The sequence below is a fragment of the Ctenocephalides felis genome, unplaced genomic scaffold (genome assembly GCF_003426905.1).
Source record: "Ctenocephalides felis isolate EL2017-DRISC unplaced genomic scaffold, ASM342690v1 CF-g0.4_SCAFFOLD_01354, whole genome shotgun sequence".
Classification (NCBI taxonomy): Eukaryota; Metazoa; Arthropoda; class Insecta; order Siphonaptera; family Pulicidae; genus Ctenocephalides; species Ctenocephalides felis.
This window is the reverse complement of record NW_020537508.1, coordinates 12,501-19,220: the sequence shown is the minus strand read 5'-3', so window position 1 is coordinate 19,220 and position 6,720 is coordinate 12,501. Positions and strand designations below refer to the sequence as shown.

At 29.3% G+C, this 6,720-nt stretch overlaps 1 protein-coding gene across 1 annotated transcript in view; it reads left to right on the top strand.

Moving 5' to 3' along the window:
• Positions 1-5,123: 5,123 nt before the first annotated feature.
• Positions 5,124-6,720, top strand: part of LOC113369453 (G protein-coupled receptor kinase 2-like) — a gene marked incomplete at its 3' end in the record, with an annotated part of 13,928 nt that continues 12,331 nt past the window's right edge. Inside the window, exon 1 of the mRNA XM_026610188.1 lies at positions 5,124-5,522. The remainder of the gene's footprint in view (positions 5,523-6,720) is intronic.

Genomic DNA, 6,720 nt, shown 5'->3' with positions numbered 1-6,720 from the left:
TATGTTTTAGGTTATCTTCACGAGGATAATATTTTTATAAAAAGCAAAATTCTGAAATAAAATTGTTTCCTTGGATTATTTACCAAAATATCAAAGACAGTTCATTAACTACTACATGAGTTTTATTGCAAAACCTTGATAATGACTTTCTATGTGTGCACTATATATTTTTATCAATTAAAGTTTGATCGTTTTTTTACCAAACAAATATTTTTTATTGCATCACACACCGATATAAATTGCTAACGATTAAATGAAATGGCTATAACGACGATTTTGTCACAATTGCCATCTCAAAATGAAATTTTAGGCGAGATACATCATCCAATTTTACATTTGGCATATTGAAAGAAGTATAAAACATATTTAAAATTTTAGTCAAGTTTTAGTTAAATTTTTAGCGCCTTCATCTCATTGCATTAAAAAATAAATATTAGTAAAAGATTACGAACTTTTCGACTGAACTTACTATGAACAAATAAGTTTAAGGGATGATGACTTACTTAAAGTTTGCGAATTGAGTCGAATTACTTGCATAATATGAATTACTGAAGATACTTGAGCAAATATCTTCTGAAAATGAATATTAAAAATAAATATGAAATATAAAAATTAATATTAAAAATAAAATAATAAACTTTTAGATCTTTTGAATTTTGTATTTTCTGTTAGGGAACAAAATATTGCTAAAATTAAGCCTCTATGAGCTCCGTTAAAGTCACATTTAAATTTTTTTGGTATTTTACCACATAAAATAATTACCACGCATAAATCTTAATTTTATAACTTTGTCAAGACATTCAATATCAATATTTATGACCTTTTCTAGGCTTTTCAACCTGAAATAGCATTTTCATTTACAGAAGTGCTTATATTATTGGCGGCTGTGACTATTATTGGCCGCAGAATTTTTTGTTTTTGGTATATAGGCTTAATTACTGTTTTTTTGTTACCATAATTTTTTGAGATGCTAAACAATATTCGATCCATGCGGGGGGAGTAATGTGGAGAGTCAGACAGTCGGTGACATAAAAAAGTGAACCGAGTAAAAAATAAGTGTATATCAGTGTATTTAAACATCACTAAATATCCTTACCATTTGGTAATTAATAGTTTTAATTAATATTAATATGGAAACAGTTAATGCTCATAGCATGATTATCCTGATGCTGAAACCACGTTTCGTATATTGCCGATTACATAAAAACCACATTCCGCGAAAGGTAAAATAATCATTAAAATGTGCTCACCTGTATTTTTCATTGGTAAAGATAATCCCATACAACTAGCATATAAGAAAAGACACAGCCAAAACATTTTGAATTACTAATTTTCAGACACAGTTCAATATATTACGTAATTTTTCTATATGTGTGTAAAATGTAAAATTAGTTGATTGCATTAATTTCACTTCGTCACTTTCTTCGCTCTCACTTTTTTTATATCGATCGTCTGACGATTAACGTTATTTGCTGGTCGACGTCGCGGACATTAATGGCCGATTGTGCTGTGCTAGCACCTTCAACCTCCACACTCCAGCCGACACCGGTACTTGGGGCCACAAGGTAGAACCAGACTTCAATTCGGGGTTTCAGCTTTTGTGAGCTTGAAGAACTCTTTCACTAGCTAAACGATGCCGTTGAATATTGAAACAGTTTTATAATGGACCGATTGGAATTCAGAGACGCACATCAATTTTTTACGCTGAATTATTATTGTTTTATTTAGAAATAATAGATATTATAATTTGATTTCGAATGGTTTGACTTAATTTGAATATCAATAGTACCTATGGACAAAATGACACAGTATCCTTATTAACTTTCCGAAGGAGACGTTTATGTTTTCATCAAAAAATCCGATTCGCTAATTTTATGTTTTCTCGATGTTTTCAAGCCATTCTGAATCGAACGAGACCAAATTTGGAAAAAGTATGTGTGTGTATGTGTATGTGAACAGATTTTTTGCCGTAAATCGATGTTTTCTCGAAAACGGCTGGGCCGATTTCAAAGATTTAAAAGCCATTCGATGTATCTCGACGAGGACTATCGTTTGTCTTCAATATGGTTTGACTCAATTTGAATATCAATAGTACTTATGGACAAAATGACACAGTATCCTTATTTTAAAATTGGTTAGTTTTGGTAACGTTTTTGCGACTGTATCACATAAAGAAAGCTATAATCACAATCCTGTCAGACGTTGATCGTCATTGCCACAGTCTTGTCGCAGAAACCAGTTAAAACGTGCACCACGACTTCTAAAGTTTATTTTGGGGATAGCATTGTCATGTTTTTTGGGGACATATATGTTGTATTTTTGAACCTTATTTTAGTAAAATCAATAAGTTCTAGTGATTTCGATCAATTTTGTAGCAATTATTAGGTGTTTGATAGAAATTTTGATAATTTCATTTTTATTTTGCAAAAACTACATGGTAACTACAGGTTCATTCGAGGCTAGAAAAAATAATTGAAACATGCCGGGGTAAATTAGTATGATTATTGGGTAAACAGATCCAATGTTTTATTTTAATTTTGAAAAATTTTTGTAAATGATGGATAATTATTTCAACCAATGCAAACAATAAATTTCATGGTTGCATTTTTTGCTGAAAATAACCTTGATCTTGTTTTTCGTCAGAAATATTCATCAGCAGAGTTGGATTAACTATTTATTTAATTTATCTTTTGTTAAATGGTTTGTTTTCACTTTTTTATTTACTATTTTTTTTTTTTTACCACTTTGCCAGGGTAAAAATTCACAATTTTTCACCACCCTGGTGTAAGCTTTTATAGAGGTTATATGAAAAAAAACTATTGAATCTACCTTAAAATTAACAATACATTCTATAAAATAATTAAATAAAGAATTGTACTTAAACATTACAAAAAAGCTTCATTACAACGAATGAAGATACTTTTATTATGGATTTTTACACATTGCCGTTTATCTTCTGATAGCAACGTCTTAAGCGGTCGTACGAATTAAGATGATGACTGGTCATACAACTTTTTGTCTCTACTTTCAAATATTGTTATTAAAAAATTCTTAACTTTACTGGTTTTTGAGATATCGGTGGTTGAGCTTTTTATCCGCGGACTTTTAAGCCCCGCTCTGGCCCATGTTCGAGTATGTCTGAATCATTCGGAAACTGTTGTATATTTTATCATGATGTCTAAATCTCAATTAATATGATTAAGTCGAATGACGTAAGTCGATTTTTTACAAAATGACATATGCTCTAATATACACTTGAATAAGTTATAGTAATAGCGAAAAAAAAACAAAAATAAAAATTTGTATACATCTTTACGTTTCAAAAATCGGAAACATCTTTCTGAACATTTTGACATACCGCGTGTATGTTTGTGTGTTTGGATACAAATTTTCGTCGACGATTTCACGAACACGGATCATCCAATTTGTATAATTAAAAAAACATTCGATTCTTACTGATGAGGAACGTGCTGATTAATTTTTGGTAAAGGCAGATCCAGCCGTTTCGGAGATACGGGGCAAAAAGTGCCAAAAATGGTATTACATTTTTTTTTTGTATTGCTAAATGGACAACTGGTGAAATTTTTGTGAACGCAGGTCCAGCGTCTAGACATATGTATTATAAGGTATTTTATAAAGATTAAATATACTAAATTTTATTGGATTATAATAATAAGTACAGATTTTGTGTATTTTTATATCCGTTCCGTACCAATGTTTACACGTTAGACGATTACGCGGCGCTTACGCGCTTTGATATTTCGACTCTAAATCAGCTACGCAGCGTGATTGCTTTAAAAAAATGTTCAAAATTTTCAAAAATAATCCAAATACAAAAAAAAATCAAATGTTTCAAAATTTTTCTTAAAAATTTTTCAAAAAATTGTTTTTTTGTATTTTTTTCGGTACGGGAAGTACCAGCATTTTGCCTTGGGACGATGCCATTCATCGTTGACAGTTACAAATAGATAAAACGAACATATCTTATATATAAAACAGAATCGCAAAATGTGTTGGTAAGCGCATAACTCAACAACGCCTGGACCAATTTGTCCAATTATTTTTTTAAAATGTTTATTGATGTTTAAGGATGGTTCTTACGGCGAGAAAAAATCGAATAATTGCCGGGAAAACCCTAAGAACAGCCCTTTTCTTTATCTCATACAAACGTTTTCTAACTAAAACGTAGAATCAATTTGAGCTTTATTGCTATTATATAAAGTTCATATTAAATTACAAGTATTAATCAGGGCCGGTCCTACCTTTAATGCGATGCATGCGAAAAATACGAGCGCACGCCTTTAGGGGGCGCCAACACAAGATTTGGATATTAAATTTTTAATATAGTTTTTTTTTCAATATATAAGTTCTTTGCATCTTTCACTCATCTTTATACAATATTTCGTAAAAAATTTCACTTTATAACAACAAATGGGAAAGTAAAGATGAAGTCATATAATTCGGCCCTCACGATATCGATTAGGAGAAGTTTAAGATGCAATTTTGGATATCCTAAATAATAAAAATTAAATTAATTTAATCCAACATGAATTACCAGTGTAATGTTATGGTTATGGTCATGCTAAACCGTTTAAAAGACTTCAATTTTCAATATAGTGTGGGAATTGAGACTCATCATTTAATTTAAAGCAGTTCTACATTTAACATCGCTCATATTATAAATATTAGTATATTAAATTAAAAAATTGTAGACATGGGTACAGGACAACGTCTGTCGGGTCATCTAGTATTTCAATAAATATAAATATTCACATTACATTTTTGACATTGTTCAGATACTTACCCGTAAGTATAGTATCCCTCATCATATACGTGGTTTTGTAAACAATAAAAGGTATAAATGAATATTAGGATTATGCCATAATTGTGTAACAAAAAAAGGAGAGAAGGAACATTTTCCTTCAACAAAAATCACATAACAATATTTATTGACAGTTACAGTTTAAACTAGTCATTTAATCTTCGTCCGTTGACATGTAAATGACATGACATGTAAAATACAGTGCCATCTACCGGCGAACGCGACTACTCGGTCCGCCATTGCATTTTGGGCTTGGGCCGCCGCGCTATGCGATCTCACGTTGTCAGCAGTGGCAGTGCCACGGATTTAGTTGGTAGTAATGTAGTTTACTAGACAACCTAGTCCTAGTCAATATGTCGTGCGAATGGGCGATGGCGTTTCTTTCATTCAAATTGACAAACTTTTAACTTATTGTCTAATATTAAATGGCAGTACAGTACATTTTTTTTTATATTGAACCACTTGATATTATTCAAACTGTTTATAGCGTAAAAGTGTTTGCAAATTACATTTGTGCGATATTGACCTGTGGATGAAGTGTTGTTGCAATTATTTTATATGCGGGCTGAAATTCATCTCGATGTCGACACAGCTCATTTAATAAAATGATTTGATTTTTAGTTTTTACGACTTGACTTATCAAATGATATTAATTACTATCAGTATTTTAAGAAGTGAAAAGTTGCATATAAATCTTCAGGTAATTTGAACTTGACGAGAAAAATCTTAAGATAAAATAAAATATCTATATATTATATATATATATATATATATATATATATATATATATACATATTGGGCAGGCATGTATATATATTATTTTATAAGATTATGATTTGATATTATTGAACTCTAGATTGAAAATATCTGAGTATTTAGTAATCTAATGTATATATATATATATATATATATATATATATATATATATATAGAATTTTGTGATATGAGTGGAACATATACTAAATGTTAAATATGAACAATATAGAACAATATTTAATAATTACAGACATTTCGAGACCATGGTATGCCCCATCTTCAGTGTTAATTATATACTAACATATTATTTAATATTTTATTTAAATTACATTTAATTTTTGAAAAACAAAAAACACCAACTATCTCTTACAATGCTTGACACAGTACTAAACATGTGAATATATACAGAAATATTTGAAAACAAATCTTAAGTGACGAAGATGTATGGACAGGATGGATATTATTATAATGTAAACAAATGGAGTGTGAGATTGCATAATAAAATCAAGAAATTTGTTTTTTGCTTTTCAAAAATTACATGTAATTTAAATAAAATATTAAATGATGTGTTAGTATATAATTAACTGTTTTGAAATTACACTGAAGATGAGGCATTCCAAGGACTCGAAACGTCTGTAATTATTAAAGTGTTAATGCATTTAAATTTCTTTGCTTCCAGATGCTAATATGCTTCCAAATTGATATAAGAAAACTTTCTGAAAGTTTTAGTTCCTAATATTTACTTTAAGATAGTCCGCACTTCAACCAAAGTTTGTTATGAGAATTTTATAACTCCAGCTACAAATGAATCAAAAGTATCAATTCGTGTAATGTTTTATTGAAAATTTGATGCAAAAAGGGTTTCTTATAATTTTTCATTAAACCTATTGCCTTAAGAGTTATTTGAGATCAAAGTTTAATAAATCTATAATTATTATGTATAAACTTATTTTATAAAATATATCTTATTTTTTTTGTAAAATTTTTATTTTTTATCAGAATAAGCAAATACAATGTTATTCTCGAAATTTGGTTGAATATGTGTGATTTTTGTCAATGAGTTATTTATTTATTTATTTATTCAACACCCAAGGCATTACTACAATATTATTACATTTTAAAGTGTACAAATTATAAACTAA